General features: G+C 46.9%; 1 protein-coding gene across 2 annotated transcripts in view; it reads left to right on the top strand.

Annotated features, from left to right (window-relative positions):
• The window catches only part of OPA3 (outer mitochondrial membrane lipid metabolism regulator OPA3), a 73,327-nt gene that overhangs the window by 21,486 nt on the left and 30,689 nt on the right, over positions 1-21,152 (top strand). The window lies entirely within an intron of this gene.

The raw sequence follows: 21,152 nt of genomic DNA, 5'->3' as shown, positions 1-21,152 counted from the left end.
CTGTCCTGTCTTCTTGGTCCCCTTTAATCTGTGACAGTGTCTCAGTCTGTTTTTTGTGATCTTGACCTTGACTTAAGTTGTTTTTTTTTTTAAGATTTTATTTATTTATTTGACAGACAGAGATCACAAGTAGGCAGAAAGGCAAGCAGAGAGAGAGGGGGAGACAGGCTCCCTGCTGAGCAGAGAGCCCGATGCAGGACTTGATCCCAGGACCCTGGGATCATGACCTGAGCCGAAGGCAGAGGCTTAACCCGCTGAGCCACCCAGGTGCCCCACCACATCTTCTTAACTCTCGATGGACACTTGAACTGCTTCCGTAATCTATTGTAAATAATGCTGCACAAACATCAGCGTGTATGTATCCCTTTTAATTAGTGTTTTTATATTCTTTGAGTAAATATGCATTAGTGTGATTATTGGATTGTTGGGTAACTCTATTTTTAACTTTTTGAGGAACCTCCACACTGTTTTCCACAGTGGCTGCCCCAGTTTGCATTCCCACCAACAGCATTAAGAGGGCTCCTTTTTCTCCACATCCTTGTCAACACTTGCTACTTGTGTTTTTGATTTTAGCCACGCTGACAGGTGTCAGGTGCTATCTCCTTGTGGTTTTGATTTGCATTTTCCTGATGACAAGTGATGCTGAGCATCTTTTCATATGTCCATCACTTCAGATGTGGCCATCTGTGTATGTCTTCTTTGGAGAAATGTCTATTCATGTCTTCTGCCCATTTTGAATTGGGCTGTCTGTTTTCTGTCTGTTAACTTGTATAAGTTCTTCATGTATTTTGGATACTAGTCCTTTATCAGATATGTGATGTGCAAGTGTCTTCTCCCATTCCATAGGTTTTGCTGACGGTCTCCTTTGCTGTGCAGAAGCTTTTTATTTTTTTATTTTTAATTATTTTTTTAAAGATTTTATTCATTTATTTGACAGAGATCACAAGTAGGCAGAGAGGCAGGCAGAGAGAGGGGGGAAGCAGGCTCCCCACCGAGCAGAGAGCCCGATGTGGGGCCCGGTCCCAGGACCCTGAGACCGTGATCTGAGCTGATGGCAGAGGCTTAACTCCCTGTGCCACCCAGGCGCCCCCAGAAGCTTTTTATTTTGATGTAGTCCCGAAAGTTTATTTTTGCTTTTATTTCCCTTGCCTCAGGAGACATATCCAGAAAAATGTCACTATGAGAACTTGGCCCTTTTGAAGAGTTCTGATTAGTTATTTTATATATTGTCCTTTGTGTTCTTTTTAAAATTAAATTAAATTTTATTTTATTTATTTGTCAGAGCGAGAGAGAGCACAAGCAGGGGGAGTGGTAGGCAGAGGGAGAAGCAGGCTCCCCACTGAGCAGGGAGCCTGATCCTGGACTCGATCCCAGGACCCCAGGATCATGACCTGAGCCGAAGGCAGACGCTTATCAACTAAGCCACCCAGTGTCCCTGTAGACTGTCCTTCGATTTGAGTTTGTCTCATGCTTTCTCGTAATTGGAAAGAGCTTCTGCATTTTTGGCAGGAATGCCTCAGGAATGATGCTGTGTTCTCAGCGCACTGCATCAGGACATCACGGTGTCAGTTTGGCTCATTTCTGATTGTACTGCCCTTGGTCATGTGGTTGCTAGGTGTGTCCACGGTATTACTTTGTTCCCTTTGTGAGCTAATAAATATCTTCGAGAAGATAACTTTGAGAATATGCAGATAGATATCCTGTTTCTCCTTCCAACTTTTGCCCGCTAATTTGAGCATCCATCCATGGATGATGATTGGAAGGTGAAGCATGTGGTTCTGGAACCCCTTACCCAGAGTTCTTTATGGCAGAGGAGACGTGCTAACATCTGTTAGCAAGCGCACAGGCTGAGCTGAAGGCCCCAGGCTGCCGAGTGCACCTCAGTGCGGTGTAGGAGCGTCTCTCTGCAGCTCCTTCTTCCTGGCAGTCCTCCTGAGCTGGGGCCTCTCCCTGGGCATCCTCATCGCACAGTTGGTTAAGCATCCGACTCTTGGTTTCAACTCAGGTCATGGTCTCACGGTCATGAGATTGAGCCCCATATTGGGCTCCACGCTGAGTGTGGAGTCTGCTTGAGATGCTCCCTCTCCCTCTGCCCCTCCTGCTCATGTGCACTCTTCGCTCTCTCTCTCAAATAAGTAAATAAATCTTTTTAAAAAATTACCAAGAGTGGTGCCTGGGTGGCTCAGTGGGTTAAAGCCTCTGCCTTCAGCTCAGGTCGTGATCCCAGGGTCCTGGGATCGAGCCCTGCATTGGGCTCTCTGCTCAGCGGGGAGCCTGCTTCTCCCTCTCTCTCTGCCTGCCTCTCTGCCTACTTGTGCTCTCTCTTTCTGTCAAATAAATAAATAAAATCTTTTTAAAAATTTTTTAAATTACCAAGAAAAAAGAAGTAGTGGCAGGCTCAGGAGGAAAGAGGAGAGGTTGGGAGGGGAGGATGCTTCCCAGGACCTTGTTGTTCTTCCCATTGTATTTCATTTCCTGCAGCCGTCATGTTCTGACTTGGTGTTGTCCTTGGGGATGATGAGGACATCTCGGGTGCGCCGCAGGGCTGGGAGCCTCCCACAGCAGCCCCGTATGACATCCTGGGGGCCCCGACCTCCATGTGGATCACCAGCACCTCGCCTGGGTTGCCCTGGGACCCCTCTCCCCTCCTCCCTCAAGTTCAGGTCTTCTGTCTGTTTAATGGGAGGGGAGGAAGGAACTGCCTCCGGGGCTGCCGAGAGCCGGACAGGCAGGGCTCGTGGTCAGATCTGCAGCCCAAGGGGCTCCTCAGTCTGGGGTCTGCAGGCTGCAGGTACAGGCGGGATAGGTGAGAGGCAGAACGGTCACAGGCCTCAGAAGTCCAGGCTTTCCAAGCCCCTGGGAGGCTGCCCTCAAATGGGGTCAAGTGCAGCTCTCATCTGCCTTCCGGGAACTGCTCCTCATCCCCCTGCCAGCTCTGACACCTCCTTCCTGGCCGGCTCAGTCTATCTGGTTATGTTTTATTCTCTTCTGTCACTTTTCTGTTTGATGGCTTCACTGAAGTAGAACTGACATGCAGGAAGTTCATATTTAAAGTATACAACCGGTAAGCTTTTCTTTTTCTTTTTTTTTTTTAATATTTTATTTATTTATTTGACAGACAGAGATCACAAGTAGGCAGAGAGGCAGGCAGAGAGAGAGAGGGAGCAGGGTAGAAGCAGGCTCCCCGCTGAGCAGAGAGCCCGACGCGGGACTCGATCCCAGGACCCTGGGATCATGACCTGAGCCGAAGGCAGCGGCTTAACCCACTGAGCCACCCAGGCGCCCCCCGGTAAGCTTTTCTTAAGATTTTACTTATTCGCGAGCGAGCTGGAGCGGAGAATGAGGAGAGTCAGAGGGAGAGACTCTCGAGCAGACTCCATGTTGAGCACAGAGCCCGATGTGGGGGCTCGTTCCCACGACCCTGAGATCATGACCTGAGTCAGAATGAAGAGTAATCCGTCAGAGAGTGGCCACAGGAGGAGGCAGGGGGCTTCAGGGGAGAGGAGAGTGAGGGCTGGCTGCCGGGGTCCACCTGAGCCGAGGAGCCAGTGTCTGTCTAGCGGGAGCAGCCCTTGGCCCCAGCACGCTGGCTGCTGGCTGAGCCCACTGCCGTGCTGGTACATGACTCACTCGGTGGCGGGAGAGCTTCCCGACGGAGATCCAGAGGCCCCTCACATCCCAGCTGACGTACGTCCCCGCTGAACATCCCAAGAACCCATCATCCCAATGAGGATTATTCACAGTGACCTTGTCCTGTGGCCATAAGACCTTTGGGTCACCATTTGCCGTGCACCACTCACATGCCTCTTGCTGTAAAAGTCACCCGTCCATTCCCATCCTTGGAGTCCCAGCAGTCCTGTAGGTCAGCCCCGCAGGGGTGGCTGGTGCTCACATTGTATCCCCGTCCACTAGGGGCTGAGGGCAGAGCAGGTGCCTGGCTCTTGTTGAAGGAAGCTCCCTGCTAAATGGGCCAGGGGTGTGTGGGGCAGGGATGGGTTTCTCTAGTATCTTTTGATACTTTATATAAATCCATGCTTCCCGGGGGTGCCTGGGTGGCTCAGTTGGTTAAGCATCTGTGTTTGGCTCAGGTCAGGATCTCAGGGTCTTGGGATCACGCCCCGCATCAGGCTCCCTACATAGCAGTGAGTTTGCCGCTGCCTCTCCCTCTGTCCACTGCTCCCCCTGCTTGTGCTCGCTCACTGTCAAATAAATAAATAAATAAATTCTTTAAAAAGAATCATAATAAATCCATGTTTCCTTTCTTAGGAAAGAAAGTGATAAACTCCTAGAATCAGAATTGTGGTTCCCAGAATATACAATGAGCATTTTTCCATGTTTATTGTAGAAAAAAATTAGAATATAGATAAATAAAAAGACAGCATACTCTGTATACTAGTGCTGCTAGTGCTGACTGACAACCAAAAGTTAATTTTGGTATGTTTCCTTCATTTCTTATTTTCATTCCCTGAACCGTCTGACTGCTCACTCTGGGTCCAGTCTTGTGCTGGACATCCCTGAGGACACAGCAGCAACCCAGACAGCCCTGTCCCACTGTCCTGGGACTCAGAGTCTATTGGAGGAGACAGACTCCTCCCTAGACAGTGATGGCCCCAAGTGGGCATAACTCATCTGCGGAGGCTGAGAGAACCAGAGGGGTACCTGACTTAGCCTAGGGGTCAGGGAAGGCTTCCTGGAGGAGAGGCACCTGAACTGAGCCCTGGGCCGAGGGAGCACACATAAAAAATGTTTTGAATACCAAATATAATTCTGCACATATGAAGGACTGGTAGTAGAAGATATGCTGATCATATATATGGGACCTATAGGTCATTTTAAGGAATCTGGACTTTATATCTTAGAGTCAGTAGAAGCCATTGAAGGGTTTTAAGCAGGGGAGTACCTTGATCTGATGGTCTGTTTGTTTGCTTATTTATTTATTTATTTTAAAAAGATTTTATTTATTTGACAGAGAGAGATCACAAGTAGGCAGAGAGGCAGGCACAGAGAGAGGGGGAAGTGGGCTCACCGCCAAGTAGAGAGCCCGATGCAGGGCTTGATCCCAGGATCCTGAGATCACGACCCGAGCCAAAGGCAGATGCCCAACCCACGGAGCCACCCAGGCGCCCCTCCGATGGTCATTTTAATATGGTGACTTTGGGTGTGGAACATGCACGAGGATGGGACCAGAGATGGGGAGGCGGCTGGGCCAGGGCAGAGGCCTGGAAACCTAAACGCACTGTTTACGTTTCTGACTTGGACAAGTTGTTTTGTTTTGTGTTACATCGAAGTCTAACTGACATACACCATTATATTAGTTGCAAGTATAGAACATGACTCGATATTTGCTTGTATTGCAAAATTATCTCCACAGTAAGTCTAGTTAATACCGGTCACTGTGTGTAGGTATAGAATGTTTTTTTTCTCATGAGAACTTTTAAGATTTGCTCTCTAAGCAGCTTGCAAATTTGCAGAACAGTATCATTAACTGTAGTCACTGTGCTGTATGTGACACCCCCAGACTTGTGTATTTCATAACTGGAAATTTGTTCCTCTGAAGTCTCTTCGCCCACTGGCCTCCCTCCTGCCCTCTACTCCTGGCAACCAGAACCAGTCTGTTCTCCATATCTGTGAACTCTTTTTTTCTTGATTGTGTTTTAGATTCCGCCTACAAGTAAGATCATACAGTACTTGTCTTTCTCTGCTGTGTTTCACTTTGGATAATGTCCTCAGGGTCCATCCATGTTGTTGCAGATGGCAAGATTTCATTCTTCTTTTATGGCTGAATCATATTCCATTGTCCATATATGACACACTTACCACATTTTCTTAATCCATTCATCTGTCGATGGACACTTTGGTTGTTTCTATACCTTAGCTATTTTTTTTTTAATATTTTACCCATTTATTTGACAGACAGAGATCTCAAGTAGGCAGAGAGGCAGGCAGAGAGGGAGGGGGAAGCAGGCTCCCTGCTGAGCAGAGAGAGCCCGATGCAGGGCTCGATCCCAGGACCCTGAGACCATGACCCGAGCTGAAGGCAGAGACTCAACCCATTGAGCCACCCAGATACCCCCATACCTTAGCTATTTTAAGTAGTGCTGCAGTGAACACAGGGCACATAGATGTTTTAGAATTCATGTTTCTTTTCTTTGGATAAATACTCAGAAGTGGAATCGCTGGATCATTTGGTAGTTCTATTTTCATTTTTTTTTTTTTCCTGGAATCTCCGTACTATTTTCTATAGTGGCTGCCCCAATTCACATTTCCACCAACAGTGCACAGGATTCCCTTTTCCCCACACCCTTGCCAACTCTTGCCATTTCTTGTCCTTTTGTTTGTTGAGAGGTTTTGAGTCCTAATTCAATCTCCTTACTGATAATCGTTCTATTCAGATTTTCTATCGTTTCTTGATTCTGTGTTGGATGGTTGTATGTTTCTAGGAATTTATCCTTTTCACGTTATCCAGTCTGTTGACACAATTATCTGGAGTGGTTTCTTAGTCTTTGTATTTCTGGGGTGTCATTTGTAATGTCTTGTCTTTCGGGTCTGATTTTGTGTTTGCTCTCTTTCGTGGTGAGTCTAGCTAAAGTTTTTTCAATCGTGTTTGTCTTCTCAAAGAACTGGCTCTTGGTTTTACTTGTCTTTTATATTGCCTATTTAGTCTGTATCTCCTTTATTTTTGCTCCGATTGTTGTCATTTCCTTCCTTCTGCTAACTTCGGGATCTCCACTTTTTCTGGCTCCTTGATGTATAAAGTTAGGTTGTTGATTTGAAATTTTTCTTGTTTTGGGGTCCCTAGCTGGTTCAGTCACAGGAGCATGCAACTCTTGATCTTGGGATTGTGAGTTCAAACCCCACGTTGGATGTGGAGATTACTTAAAAATAATTTTTTTTTTTAAAGGAAACTTTTCTTATTTCTTGTTGTTGGCATTTATTGCTGGGAACTTCTGTCTTAGAGCTGCTTTTGCTGCGTCCCGTAAGTTTTGGTACATTGTATTTCTATTTTCATTTGACTCAAGATATTTTTCATTTCTTTCTTCCTTTTTTTTTTTTTTTAAGATTTTATTTATTTGACACAGAGAGAGAGATCACAAGCAGGCAGAGAGGCAGGCAGAGAGAGAGAGAGGGGGGAGGAAGCAGGCTCCCCGCCGAGCAGACCACCTGATGTGGGGCTTGATCTCAGGACCCTCAGATCATGACCTGAGCCAAAGGCAGAGGCTTAACCCACTGAGCCACCCAGGCGCCCCATTTCATTTCTTTTCTGATTGCTTCATTGGCTCTCTGGTTGTTCAGTAGCATGATTCATGTTGACATATTTTTGAATTTCTCAGTTTCCTTCTTGTAACTGATTTCTAGTTTCATACCACTGTGGTCAGAAAAGATGCTTGATATGATTTCAGACTTCTTCTTTTTTTTTTTTTTAAGATTTTATCTATTTATTTGAAAGAGAGAATGAGAGAGAGAAAGAGAGAGAGCATACAATGGAGGGGGGTGGTCGGAGGGAGAAGCAGACTCTCCGCTGAGTAGGGAGCCAGATGCGGGACTCGATCCCAGGACTCTAGGATCATGACCTGAGCCAAAGGCAGTTGCCCAACCAACTGAGCCACCCTGGCACCCCAAATTTCAGACTTCTTAAATTTGTTTGTGGCCTAACGTGAGATCTTGGGGTTCATAGGAGGGTCTGAGTTACCCTGGAAGTGGATGCGATGGAGAAAGTTCCATGTGCACTTGAGAAGAAAGTGTACTTTTTTTTTTTTTTTTTTTTAGATTTTATTTTTAAAGTGATCTCCACACCCAGCGTGGGGCTCAAACTCACAACCCCGAGACCAAGAGTCACATGCTCTACCCACTGAGCTGGCCAGGCGCCCCATGAAGAATGTGTATTCTGTTGCTTTTGGATGGAATGCTTTGGCTTGGGCAGGTTTTTAAAAATGTGTTTCTGTTTTAAACATTACATTAATTACTGATGTTGTCAAAGGAGTACAAGTACTTAGTTTAAAGAGTCAAATACATTTGTGATTTATGATAAAAAGAAGAAAATGCAGGGGCGCCTGTCGGGCTCAGGCTGAAGGGCGTGCGTGCGTGCATGCGTGCGACTCTTGATCTCAAGGTCCTGAATTCAGGCCCCACGTGGGGTGTAGAGATTACTTAAATAAATAAACTTTAAAAAAAGAAAAAGAAGAAAATGCAGCCATTTCCTTCCCCACCTCAATTCCTGCTCCCCACAGGTAACCACTTTAACTCTTTCGGCTGGTTTTCACATTTACCACCTTATTTATTTAGTTAGTTTTTTTTTTAAACAACTTTTTAATTTTTTTTTAAGATTTTATTTATTTATTTGACAGACAGAGATCACAAGTAGGCAGAGAAGCAGGCAGAGAGAGGAGGAAGCAGGCTTCCCGCTGAGTAGAGAGCCTGATGCGTGGCTCGATCCCAGGATACTGGGATCATGACCCGAGCCGAAGGCAGAGGCTTTAACCCACTGAGCCACCCAGGTGCCTCTATTTAGTTAGTTTTTTAAAGATTTTATTCATTTGACAGAGAGAGAGAGACCTCGAGAGAGGGAACACAAGCAGGGGGAGGGGCAGAGGGAGAAGGAGGCTTCCCGCTGAGCAGGGAGCCCGACGCGGGACTTGATTCCAGGACCCTGGGCTCATGACAGGAGCCGAAGGCAGACACTCAAGGCCTGACCCAGCCAGGCACCCCGACCACCTTATTTCTAAAGGAGGTGCCGACACTTCTAGTTTTTAAATGTTTCCTTTTTTTTTTTTTTTAATTAACTGTTGATCTCCTAATACGGAAGATAAGGATTCAGTGCTTTTATTCCCCTCATACTTCAAAAGGCGCTTCTCTCTCAAACAGTTAACTGTCCCGTTACCAGTGACGTCCGTTAGCAGTTCCGTGCTTCATGTCCCTGTCGTGGCCCTTCCGACCTGGGCCACCGGCGCAGTACGTACACTCCCTTGGCAGGGTGATCACGATGACCCTTCATGGCCCACAGTGGAGTGACGGCCCGTGTTAGGAACACGCTCCCCTCGTTTTACAAGGAAGCAGTCAGTGTGTGCGTGCAGACGAGTCTCCAGCAGTGGGGAGGAGGCCTGTGTCAGCCCCCGAGGCGCCCAGCCCCCACTGCGGAGGAAGAGGAGCCCTTGTCTTCGCAGCACAGTTTCCTGAGGAAAGAGTTACATTCCAGCCACCTGCAGTTCCACGTTCAGGAAGACACTTTCACAACGGTTAGCTGTGGCCAAGTACTTCATTTGGATGGACTCCGTGGACATAAGCCTTCCTTTCCCCTGGAAAACTCCTGGGGGCTGGTCGGCCATTGTGCTGTGGCCTGGAGAGTCCGAGGTGCCCAGGGCCTGGAGCTCTGGGGCTGAAAAGGGAGATCCGAGCCCTGGAGTTGGGGTCATGAGGGTCTGAGTTGCCCCCGGAAGTGGTTGTGATGGTCGAGTGAGAAGATGACCTTGGGCAGCAGTGTCCTGAGACGCAGTAGTCCCTAAGGCCAAGGAAAGGCTTCTCACAGGAGACAGATGGGCAGATGGGGCAGTCTGAGGGGGGAGGGCCTGGAGCCAAGAGATGCCAACACCTCCCAGAGGAGTGGGTGCTGTGCAGTGCCTCCTTGTGTTGAGGGGACAGATGAGCTGGAAAGCAGGAGGGACATGGGTAGAGCCAGGTGAGAGGGAGCCATGCCCGGCGTCCATGGCTACCGCCTGTAGACTTCCATGGATCAGCCCTTTCATTGAGTACCTGCACTGTGCCCCACTGAAGGCTGGGGACACTGCAGTGACCGAGTCAGCCCCAAACCCAGCCCTCATGGGGCTCGCAGTCCGGTTGGGGCGATAGGTTTGTCACCACACAGTGATTACCCAGAGTGGTCAGAGCTTTGGCGGGCGAGCCCAGGGCTCTGGAATTCAGGGCAGGCTTCATGGAGGAGGGGAAGCCTAAGCTGGGATACCCTGTGGTATGGAGGACAGATCAAAAGGAACAAGACTAGGACACAGAGACCAGTGAGGAGACCGAAAACTATTTTATGGAGCCCAAGGTCAGAGCTGAGACCAGTGGGTAGGACATATTTCCAGGAGTAAAATTCCAGACAGGAGTCAGGAAGAGGATGCTAGGTTCACATTTACTAAATGGAGTGATTTCTCACTTAAGCCTCTCATTGCCATTCTCCCAGTCCTCACAGTTGCATATTTTGACCCCCAGTTTTTTTTTTTTATTTTAAGATTTTATTTATTTATTTGACAGAGAGAGAGATTACAAGTAGGCAGAGAGGCAGACAGAGAGAGAGGAGGAAGCAGGCTCCCTGCGGAGCAGAGAGCCCGATGCGGGGCTCAATCCCAGGACCCTGAGATCATGACCTGAGCCGAAGGCAGAGGCTTAATCCACTGAGCCACCCAGGCGCCCCTTTTGACCCCCAGTTTACTGATGGAGTTACTCGGGCTCCACTGGCACATCCTGAAAGTGAGAGAGCCAAGATTGGAGTCCAGGTCTGTCAGACTCCAGAAGCCTCGCTCCTTTCGTTAAGCCTGGCCCTGAACTGAGAAGGTTTGTGCAGGTCTCATTTCATTATTTCAGCAGCACTGTCCCGCAGGTGGAAGGGTCCTTATTTTGAAGATGAACTAATAAGGCTTACGGAAGAGCACTCCTTTTTTTTTTTTTTTTTTAATTTGTTTATTTACAGCATAACAGTGTTCATTGTTTTGGCACCACACCCAGTGCTCCATGCAGTACGTGCCCTCCCTATTACCCACCACCTGGTTCCTCAACCTCCCCCCGCCCCCCACTCCCGCCCCCCCCCCCCCCCCCCCCCGCCCCTTCAAAACCCTCTGGTTGTTTTTCAGAGTCCATAGTCTCTCATGGTTCATCTCCCCTTCCAGTTTCCCTCAACTCCCTCTCCTCTCCATCTCCCCATGTCCTCCATGTTATTTGTTATGCTCCACAAATAAGTGAGACCATATGATACTTGACTCTCTCTGCTTGACTTACTTCGCTCAGCATAATTTCTTCCAGTCTCGTCCATGTTGCTACAAAAGTTGGGTATTCATCCTTTCTGATGGAGGCATAATACTCCTCCTTTGCCTGTGGGTGGCTGGTAGGACGTGGCCAGCGGGTACGCAGGCAGGAAGTGAAAGCATCACATGGGGGTGGGGGTGGGGTTGTTGTTAGAAGTCCCAGCTGGGTGACTGAGGGCTGACGAACAGGTTAGACCAGTATTGCCTTTTCCAGGGCTAAAACAACCTGTTACATTCTTTCCCCCTCTGGAAAAGCAGCAGGCTTTTCAAATCAAATCAAAATTCTTTTGATTCTTTGGAGGATTCAAAATTCTTTTGATTCTTTACTATACTTTAGTAAAAGTATAAAATCGGTAACAGACAAGAATGTTTCGAGAAAATGTGGATGCTCATAATGACACTATATACAGCGAATTTGAGGAAACTTCAAGGAAAGATGGGCTGTTCATCCATTCATTAAACATTCGGTGGTGTCTTTTTTTTTTTTTTTAAAGATTTTATTTACTTATTTGACAGGCAGAGACCACAAGTAGGCAGAGACAGGCAGAGAGAGAGAGAGAGGAGGCAGGCTCCCTGCCGAGCAGAGAGCCTGATGCAGGGCTCGATCCCAGGACCCTGAGACCATGACCTGAGCTGAAGGTAGAGGCTTAACCCACTGAGCCACCTCCGCCCCTCCGTGGTGCCTTCTTGATGCCAGGTTCTTTTTGTTTGTTTGTTTGTTTTGTTTTTTTAAAGATTTTATTTATTCATTTGACAGACAGAGATCACAAGTAGGCAGAGAGGAAGGCAGAGAGAGAGAGGGAAGCAGGCTCCCTACTGAGCAGAGAGCTCAATGTGGGGCTCGATCCCAAGACGCTGGGATCATGACCTGAGCCAAAGGCAGAGGCTTAACCCACTGAGCCACCTAGGCACCCCTTGATGCCACGTTCTGGGCTGGGTGTTTCTGGGAAACTGTCTGCCCTTTAGGGACTCATAGTACAGTTTTCAGGCAGTGACAGCTGAGTTACCCATGGAACAGGGAGAATTTGCCGGGGCCTCAAGGAACTTGAGAACAGTGAAACCAGCCTTTGGGGCTGGTAAGATACATAAGGCTAGTTGAAACACATTTATATAACTATTTTAAGAAGGAAGAGAGTCTGGATCATATTTTAAAAATAATTTAACCCAGAATAAACAGTGTTGTGATGAGGGCAGCGCATGGAGCTTTGGGAACATTAGAGATTGTGTCTGACTTGGCCTCAGGATCAGGGAGGGCTTCCAGGAAGAAGGAACGCTCCAGCTGAGATCTAAAAGATGAATTAGGGTGAGTTAAGAAAAGAGGAGTGGGGGAGTGTTATCCCTGGCAGAGGTTAATTTAGGTGTGAGACGGAAGGGTGAGCCCAGCTGTTGCAGAGCTCATGATCCAGTGGGGGAAACAGATGTCACCAGGGACACCCAAGATTGATCAGGGCTGAGATGTAGGAGCCCACCGGGCATCTGACTCAGTGCTGAAGGAGGAAACACCTGAGCTAGGTGTTTAACTAGGAGTTAGCAGACAAATAGTAGAGAAATATAACAAAACCAAAAGATGGTCCTTTGAAAAAATTGATACTACTCAAGGGAAAAAAAAAAAAACACATAAATTTCCATTGAAAGGAATGAAAAAAATGAGGCATTAGTACGGATCCTAACTATAGGATGACAAAAGGATACTGACCAACTTTAGTCAATAAATTTGATGATGCAAAGGAAATGGATGATTTCCTTGGGGAAACACAATTTAACAACATTGGCACAAGAAGAAATAGAACATCTGAATAGTAGGGGTGCCTGACTGGCTCAGTAGAGTGTGTGACTCTTGATCTCAGGGTTGTAAGTTTGAGCCCCACGTTGGGTGTAAAGATTACTTAAAAATAAAATCTTTTTAAAAAAGGAAAATCTAAATAGTTCTGTATCTGTTAGAGACATTAAATTGATAATGAAAGACCTTCCCATAAAGAAAACTACAAGCCCAGTTGCCTGAGTGGTTGAGTTGGTTAAGAATCTGACTCTTGATTTTGGCTCAGGTCATGATCTCAGGGTGGGAAGATCGAGCTCCGAGTTGGGCTCCATGCTCTGTCAGTAGCAAGTCTGCCTAAGATTCTCTATCTCCATATGCCTGTCCCCCGGCCTGTGTGCACTCACTCTCAAAAATAAATAATTTTTTTAAAGAAAAGAAAACTACAGGCCCAGATGGCTTTGCTGGTAAATTCTTCTAAACATTTAAGAAAGAAACAATACCATTATCTAAACTCTTCTAAGTAATAGGAAAAGTGAGTCCAGTAGAATATTGATAGCAAAAACCCAACAAAGTCCTTATAAGAAAGGAAAATTTGAGGCCAAGATCTCTTGCAAACGTGAGTTCTGATATCCTAAACAAAAACATTAGCAAGCAGAAGCCAGCAATATGTAAGAATAACAAGTCATAAATCTAGTGAGATTTATTCCGACTGCAAGGTTGGTTTGCATTTATTTGAAAAGCAATTGATGTAATTCACCTTAGGAATGGGAGATATGAGAGAAACCATATGATCATATTATACAGGAAAAGCATTTGATAAAATCATGATAAAAGTGCTCCAAAAACTAGGAATAGAGAGGAACTTCCTTAATCTGACAAAGCTTATTTTATCAAAGTCGTTCAGTTAACACCATATTTATACTTAAAGATTAAAATGAATACTTTTCAGGGCGCCTGGCTGGCTCTGTCACTAGAGCATGTGACTCTTGATCTTGCGATGTGAGTTTGAGCCCCATGTTGGGTATAGAGATCACTTAAAAAAAATAAAAGCTTAAAAAAAAAAAAAAAGAGAACACTTCCCCCAACATTTGGAATACAAGAAGTTTCACCTCTTCTCGTCAATATAATATTGGAGGTTGTAGCTACTATGAAAAGGTACACACACACCCTCAGAAAATTAAAATTTAAAAAAAGCTAATTAAGAAAAACTAATTAAGGGGCACCTGGCTGGCTTAGTCCATAGAGCATGTGACTCTTGATGTTGGGGTCGTAAGTTCAAGCCCCATGTTGGGAACAGAGTTTACTTTAAAAAAAAAAACAAAACCCAAAACCTAATTAAAAGCATACACCCTGAAAAAGAAGTAAAATGGGTTTTGGCTGATGATAGGACTATGTACATAAATAAGCCAAGAGAGCCTAAAAACAAGCCATTAAAATAAATAGGTCGTTTTTGGAAAGATTGCTGGATACGAGATGAATATACAGAAATCAGTTGTATTTCAATAAGCTGCAAACTAACAATAGGACAGGGGTCCTAAAATACCATTCACAATAGCACCAAAAGTCTTCAAATATCTAGAAATAAGTTTGACGAAAGACGTACGAGAACTCTCCTCTGATGACCTAAAATACTGCTGAGAGGAATTAAAAAGTCCTTATAGAAAACAGATAAAGAGGCAGCTGGCTGGCTCCATTGGTAGTGTGCGATGAAATCTGAGGGTTGTGAGTTCAAGCCCCACACTGGGTGTAGAGATGAGACACAAAGAAAATCTTAAACAGTAACAACAACAACAACCAATCTGATATTACCCTGTTCATGGACTGGCAGACTCAGTGATGTTATCAAGGCTCCGCAAACTGAACTCTAGAATCAGTGTAACCCCAGTAAACATCCGCACATGCCTTTTTGTTGTCAAGAACAAGTTGATTCTAAAATGTGTAAGACATTTAGAGATCCTAGAAGAGAAGATCTCAAGGAAGAACCAAGTTGGAAGATCCACACGAACAGACCTAAAGACTTAACTTTATTTTTTTATTTTTTATTTTTTAAAAGATTTTATTTATTTGACAGACAGAGATCACAAGTAGGCAGAGAGGCAGGCAGAGGGGGTGGGAGGAAGCAGGCTCCCTGCTGAGCAGAGAGCCCGATGCGGGGCTCTATCCCAGGACCCTGAGATCATGACCTGAGCCGAAGGCAGAGGCTTTAACCCACTGAGGCACCCAGGCGCCCCAAGACTTAGCTTTAAAGCTGACGTCATTAACACAGAGGAGTATTGGTGCAACTAATACAGACAACTAGACCAACGGGACAGGATAGACTGTCTAAAATTAGACTTCCACGTAAGTGGCTTTCCAACAAAGGTAGTACTACACCTCATTGGGGGGAAGATGGTCATTCAGTAAATGGCGCAGTTCCATAACCATATGGGAAAAAACCCCTTGGTTCCCTCCTTCTCATGGACATTGGCAATGTCGGGACATACGTTTGGTTGTCAAAACTTGTGGAGGGCTACTGGGAGGGACCAGGGAGCAAAATTGCCCCCAGCTGAGAACCGCTGATGTGTACAAGTGTAAAAAGTCGTGGAGCTGAATTCAAAGGGACATTTTTTGCATCTCATTTCTCAACTGAGAAGTGAAAGCGCGCACGTGCGCGCGCACACACACACACACACACACACACACACCTCTTGCTAAAAAAGCAGCCCCTCGGTTAACCGTAGAGAACAAACTGATGGTTACCAGAGGAGAAGTGAAGGGTAGGGAATGGGTGAAATAGGGGGAAAAAAAAAAGTCATTTCGCATGTTCTATAATTATACATCAGCTTAAATTAGACTGAACTAAATCAAAATATTTCCTTCAAGAATTTAGATTTATGTCTTCTAAAGATATCACCACAATTTGAGGCTACAGAAAGCGTACTCATATTTTCTGCGATCAGATGATAAAAATAGCATTCCGCTTTGTGCATACTAAACACACCTAACAAAAGAGCTATGGGGGCACCTGGGTGCCGCAGTCGGTTGAGGGTCTGACTCCCGGTATTGGCTCGGGTGGTGACCTCAGGGCTGGGAGGTTGAGCCCCGCGTCTGGCCCGTGCTTAGCGTGGAGTCTACTGGAGCTTCTCTCCCTCTGCCTCTCCTGCTCGTGCTCTCTCTCTCTCAAGAGAATGAGTACATCTTTAAAAAAGAAAAAGAGAGCCATGTACTTTAATTTGTCTGGTATTGAACGAGCTGGTCTGTCTCCACCTTATTAAACTTTATTTATTCATTACCAACATTTTACTTCATTTTGCAAGAAGCCTTTTCTCCCCTTTTTATTTATTGACGACCTCAAGAGCATCCGTTGCCATTCCGGGCGTGATGAGAGAAAATAGAGAGCTAATAAAACCTACCGTATGAATCAAAAAAAACAAAACAGCATCTCGAATTCTCTAAAACTTACCTGGGAGGCAGCAATGAAGGAACCCACTGAAGTCAAACAGTGAGCTGTGGCCCTTTTCATGTCCCTGGGACAATCCCAGCTGAAAGGTCCCCCTGCCCTGGCTACTCTCCCAGGCTCTGTGAGAAAAGTGGCTGATGGATAAAGAGCCCTGCCTCCCCGTTTTCTGTCTCCTGGGTGAGGCAGTGTCCTGTAACTCAGGCATTTCAATGCTGGGAAAAGTGCTGCTCTAGGCTCCCTAAATGCCCACGGGGAGAGCACAGAAGGCCCCATGAGTCCATCCACACAATGAATGACCACTCCACCATAGAAGGCAACTACGAAAGCCCACAGCAACTCAAGTGATCTCACAGACGTTAACGCTGAGCAAACAAGGACAGAACAGGGAACACAAATGATTTACTACGAAGAAGTCAGAATAGGACTTGGAGAGTATTGTACATCTGTGGGGGAGATCAGATGGTGGTTTTGGAGGGTACTGACTGGAAGAGGGCTTAAGGGTAGGAAGCCCTTTGGAGTACAGGAGTGTTCTAGATCCTAATCCGGGTGATGCTCAGGTAGGTGGAATGTAGCAATGTTGGGAGTTTGAGCCCCACATCGAGTGTAGAGATTATTTAAAAATAAAATCTTAAATTAAAAAAAAAAGTCACCCCACTCTACACTTGCTAGTTGTGTATTTTATGTAAGTTATTTTTCATTGAAAAGGGAAAAAAGAATGAATTTACTGAGGTCATTGGTTAAAAAAAAACCCATTTACGTAACTCAGTTGTATTTCTGTAGGCCAGCTGCCACCAAATTGAAAGTGGAATTTATTTTTTTGAAGATTTTTATTTAAAAAAAAGTTATTTATTTATTTGAGAGAGAGAGAGAGCATGACTAGGGGAAGGTGCAGAGGCAGAGGGAGAAGCAGGCTGTCCGTTGAGCAGGAGTCTGATGCAGGACTCGATCCCAGGACCCTGAGATCATGACCTGACCCAAAGTCAGATGCTTAATTGACTGAGCCACCCTGGTGCCCTGAAAGTTGAATTTAAAATACCATGAATAATAACATTTAAAAAAAATCAATACCCAGAAATAAATATAGTCAAAGAGACTTGCAGAGAAGAATTATTTTATTATTTTTTAAATTTAAGTAATCTCTACACCCAACGTGGGGCTTGAACTCACACCCTTAAGATCAAGAGCCCCGAGACTTGCAGAGAAAATTAGAGGCTAAGTGGAAGTCAGATATTACATTTGTGGGTTGTGGATTGAAAAGCTCAGTATCGGGGAGAGGCTGCTATCCTGGAAATGATCTGTAGAGTCACTGGAATTCCAGTCAAAGTCTAGGACAGTGACTTTCAGCCTTTTGCCTGGGTTCCAGTTACACACACAGTCACACACAACGCAAGAACAAAAGTTTTGGGAAACCATACGTGTCCTGACTAAAGGTTGCCTTTGATGCTCTGTTAACATTCTAGAGTTTTGAGTTTTTTTTTATTGTATGCGTGAGCTTGGCTTTGTTGTTGTTTCATTCCACATATAAGTGAGATTCTATGGTATTAGCCTTGGACTTATTTCTCTTACTTAGCTTGATGCCCTCAAGGGCCATCTAATGGTTTCTCTTATATTCTTGATCATATTTTTTTTTAAAGATTTTATTTATTTATTTGACAGAGATCACAAGTAGGCAGAGAGGCAGGCAGAGAGAGAGGAAGGGAAGCAGGCTCCCCGCTGAGCAGAGAGCCCGATGCGGGGCTCGATCCCAGGACCCTGAGATCATGACCTGAGCCGAAGGCAGAGGCTTTAACCCACTGAGCCACCCAGGCGCCCCATATTCTTGATCATATTTTTAATGCCAGTCTGGAATGGATTGCATGATCCACTACTGGAACAGGACCTGTGGTTTTAGTAATATCACGTGAGCGTAGACCAAATTCTAGAAAATCACTGTTCAGCTGAGAGCCGACTGACACATGGTGGAGTTTTCAGTGGCATGATGGAACGTCAGGATAGAGACACCACCTGACTCGGCCACTGAGCCCTCTCCTGCAGGCAGCCCCCTTCACAACACAGTCACATCGCACTGGGTGGTGTGTTCGTCATCGTCACTCTGCATGTGCTCTTTATTTTAAATTTTTAAAAAATTTTACACAGAGTACAAGGGCCTTACTCTAGCCACCAAATAACCCGTGGGCCAGACCCCGGTAATGTGGAAGAATGATCTGGCCTAGGGATGGGGGAGGGGAGGAGCGCTCGGAAGGAAGGAGACCATGACAAGCGAATAGTACAAGAAATGTGGAAACATCACCTGTGAAAATGGGGAGGTGGAGGACAGGCTGCGTGGGGACAGAGAGCTCGTCTTTTATACCAGGGCTGGGGGCTCAATAGAAAACGTGTAAAAAGCAGCAAATTTCCAGGTGAAAAACCCAGAGGCGAGCGACCCGCACTTACTATCAGATGTCAGGGTCATGATGCTAGGAGGAAAGAAGGTCAGTTAGGGCAAGATTGGGGGAACGTTGGGGTGGACCAGAGGATGGGGCCAGGTGCAGGGCCTCTGACTTTTAAGCTTATAGCTTGAGTACTTGATTTTTCATGCAGTGTGTTAATTTTGTGAATGAAAAGAATGGCATTTTTTTGTGTGTGTGTTTTGGTTGTGTTTTAACCAGCTTCTAGCACAGTGCAGGGGCAGGGGCGGGAGGCTGGGGTGGGGACCTGCTGATGCTTTCAACAGGATATACTGGGGGTCGCCTGTGTGCCTGGCCTCCTGTTGGCAGGGGACATGCAGTGACTGTGACAGCCCTGGGCCCTGCCCTGGTGGGGCTTACGGGCCGGCGCCGAGTGCAGGCAAGTGCCTGGATGACCAGATCGGTCCCAGTGTGACAGGTGCTCTGAAGGGAAGACACAGAACATCAGGAGGGACCGACGTTCCTGAATAGGGAGCTCAGGTCAGGGGACATGGGTCAGCAGGTGGGTGTGTGGGAGAGACGTTCAGGAGATGGAGGAGACACGTGGCTGAGAGGCTGTGTGGGGAACACCTGAGTCTCAAGTCTCTGGTCTGGTGACAGGGTGGACCCAGGAGGAGGAGCAAGTGTCTGTTGGGGGTGGGGAGCTGGGGTCAGGTCTGGACACAGTGAGGGCGATGTATCTGGGAGACGTCTGGGGACCTGTTGGAGGCCCGGGTTGGGTGCTGTCCTGTCTTGTCCTATCCTGGCTCCTCACGGCTACCCCATCTTGCCAACCCCCTGTTCCCACACGGACCTCGTTTCCTGAGCCCCAGATCCGAGACTGCCATCGGCCCCTGCTCTGAAAGCCTTCTCTCACACACACGCTCTTGAACTTCATTTCCTGTGCCTGCGTGTGTGCCCGCACCCCGCGTACCCACTCCTGTTTGCACACCCAGGCTCGACCACTGACCTGGGTCCTCCTGCTCTGTCCACAGCGGGATGCTGGGACAGGGGGGTGGGCAGTAGAAGCTGGCACTGTCTCTCCTCCGGCCACTATGCCTTGTGGTCCTGACAGGATCTCGTGACAGTGACGGGCCTGGCACCCCAGGGCTGGTGTGTGGTCATCACCTCCCCGTTTGTTTGTTTTTTTTTTTTTGAATTTGACAGAGAGAGAGATCACAAGGAGGCAGAGCAGCAGGCAGAGAGAGAGGGGGAAGCAGGCTCCTCACTGAGCAGAGAGCCCCATGTGGGGCTCGATCCCAGGACCCTGGAATCCTGACCCGAGCCGAAAGCAGAGGCTTAACCCACTGAGCCACCCAGGCGCCCCATCACCTCCCCGTTTTACGGGGCGGCCCGAAGTGGGCTGTCATGGCAGTAGGTGACAGAGCTCCAGGCAGACCCCAGTTTGGCCTGAAGCTAGGGACCTCAGTATGGGAGGGTTTTGCACAGCCCGGACCCCAGGAACCCCACGGCACCAGGGCCTCTGTAACAACTAGCGGAACAGCGACCTCAGCGGCGGCAGTTCTCGGGGTGAGGAGGGGGACCCTGGGAATGCTTCTCAGATCCTCCTGCTGGCTCCAGGCAGAGCTCGTCAAACATTTCTGCCGCCCCGCCCCTTCAAAACAGTGAGAAATTATATACCCTCTAGTGCATTTCCAAGGTGACAGCTAAGACTTCTCCATGAATTCAAGTACAGGCAGAGGATATAATTTCTGATGTGTCATGAATATTGATGTTTTCCGAGTTGGCGCCATCCTTCCTTCAAAGCATGGAATGCAATCCGCATAACCCTTGTGATTTGACGCCTGCTGCTCTCCATTTAAGGGGGGTTTAAATGAACAAGCTGTTCTCTTACAGTCAGAAATTTCACATTGTTGCTTGAACTTTTGTCCTTGAACTTCTATTCACGCTTCCCTTGCAGAATTCTGTCTAATAAAGTGTGTGTCAGCAACCACAATAGGTACAGCCATCCAAATTTTAATTTGTGCTTCACTTCCGGGGACCATAAGGTTATAAATGTCCAAACACCTTTCTCTGGATTTTCAAAATCACTAGCGCACAATTCACGTAAAACAGTTCATATGTTATGCATTTACGTGGATGATTGCGAAACGTTAAAAGTGAGGTGCTGTATGTTGGACCTGAAGCTCCACGTGAACTAGACCGCAGTTCCGTGTATCCTGGACGGATGAGAATTACTGCAGGAGGGAATCAGGGGCCGGCATCACCTCTGTCCTGGTTTTTAAGAGTAGATGCTGAGCATCTCCCTGCACAAAGGAGCAGCTAGGCAAGAGAGCTTTGGTTCCAGCAGCCGCAGTGAGCTCGTGAGCCTTGTGCAAGGTACGTGCCCCACACCTCACGGCAAAGAGCTCACGGACCTTTCGCTCCCTCCTCAGGGTTGGTGAAAATCAGGGATGGGAGCCACCAGACTTGCCGAGAGGCTAAGTTACCTTGTTTAGGGTTGCTTCGCATGCGTTCTTGCATTGTGGGGACCCTTTCTTTGGAGCCAGGAG

The sequence above is a fragment of the Meles meles genome, chromosome 19 (genome assembly GCF_922984935.1).
Source record: "Meles meles chromosome 19, mMelMel3.1 paternal haplotype, whole genome shotgun sequence".
Taxonomy (NCBI): Eukaryota; Metazoa; Chordata; class Mammalia; order Carnivora; family Mustelidae; genus Meles; species Meles meles.
Note: the sequence above shows the minus strand (reverse complement) of the source record. Positions and strands in the feature narration are given on the sequence as shown.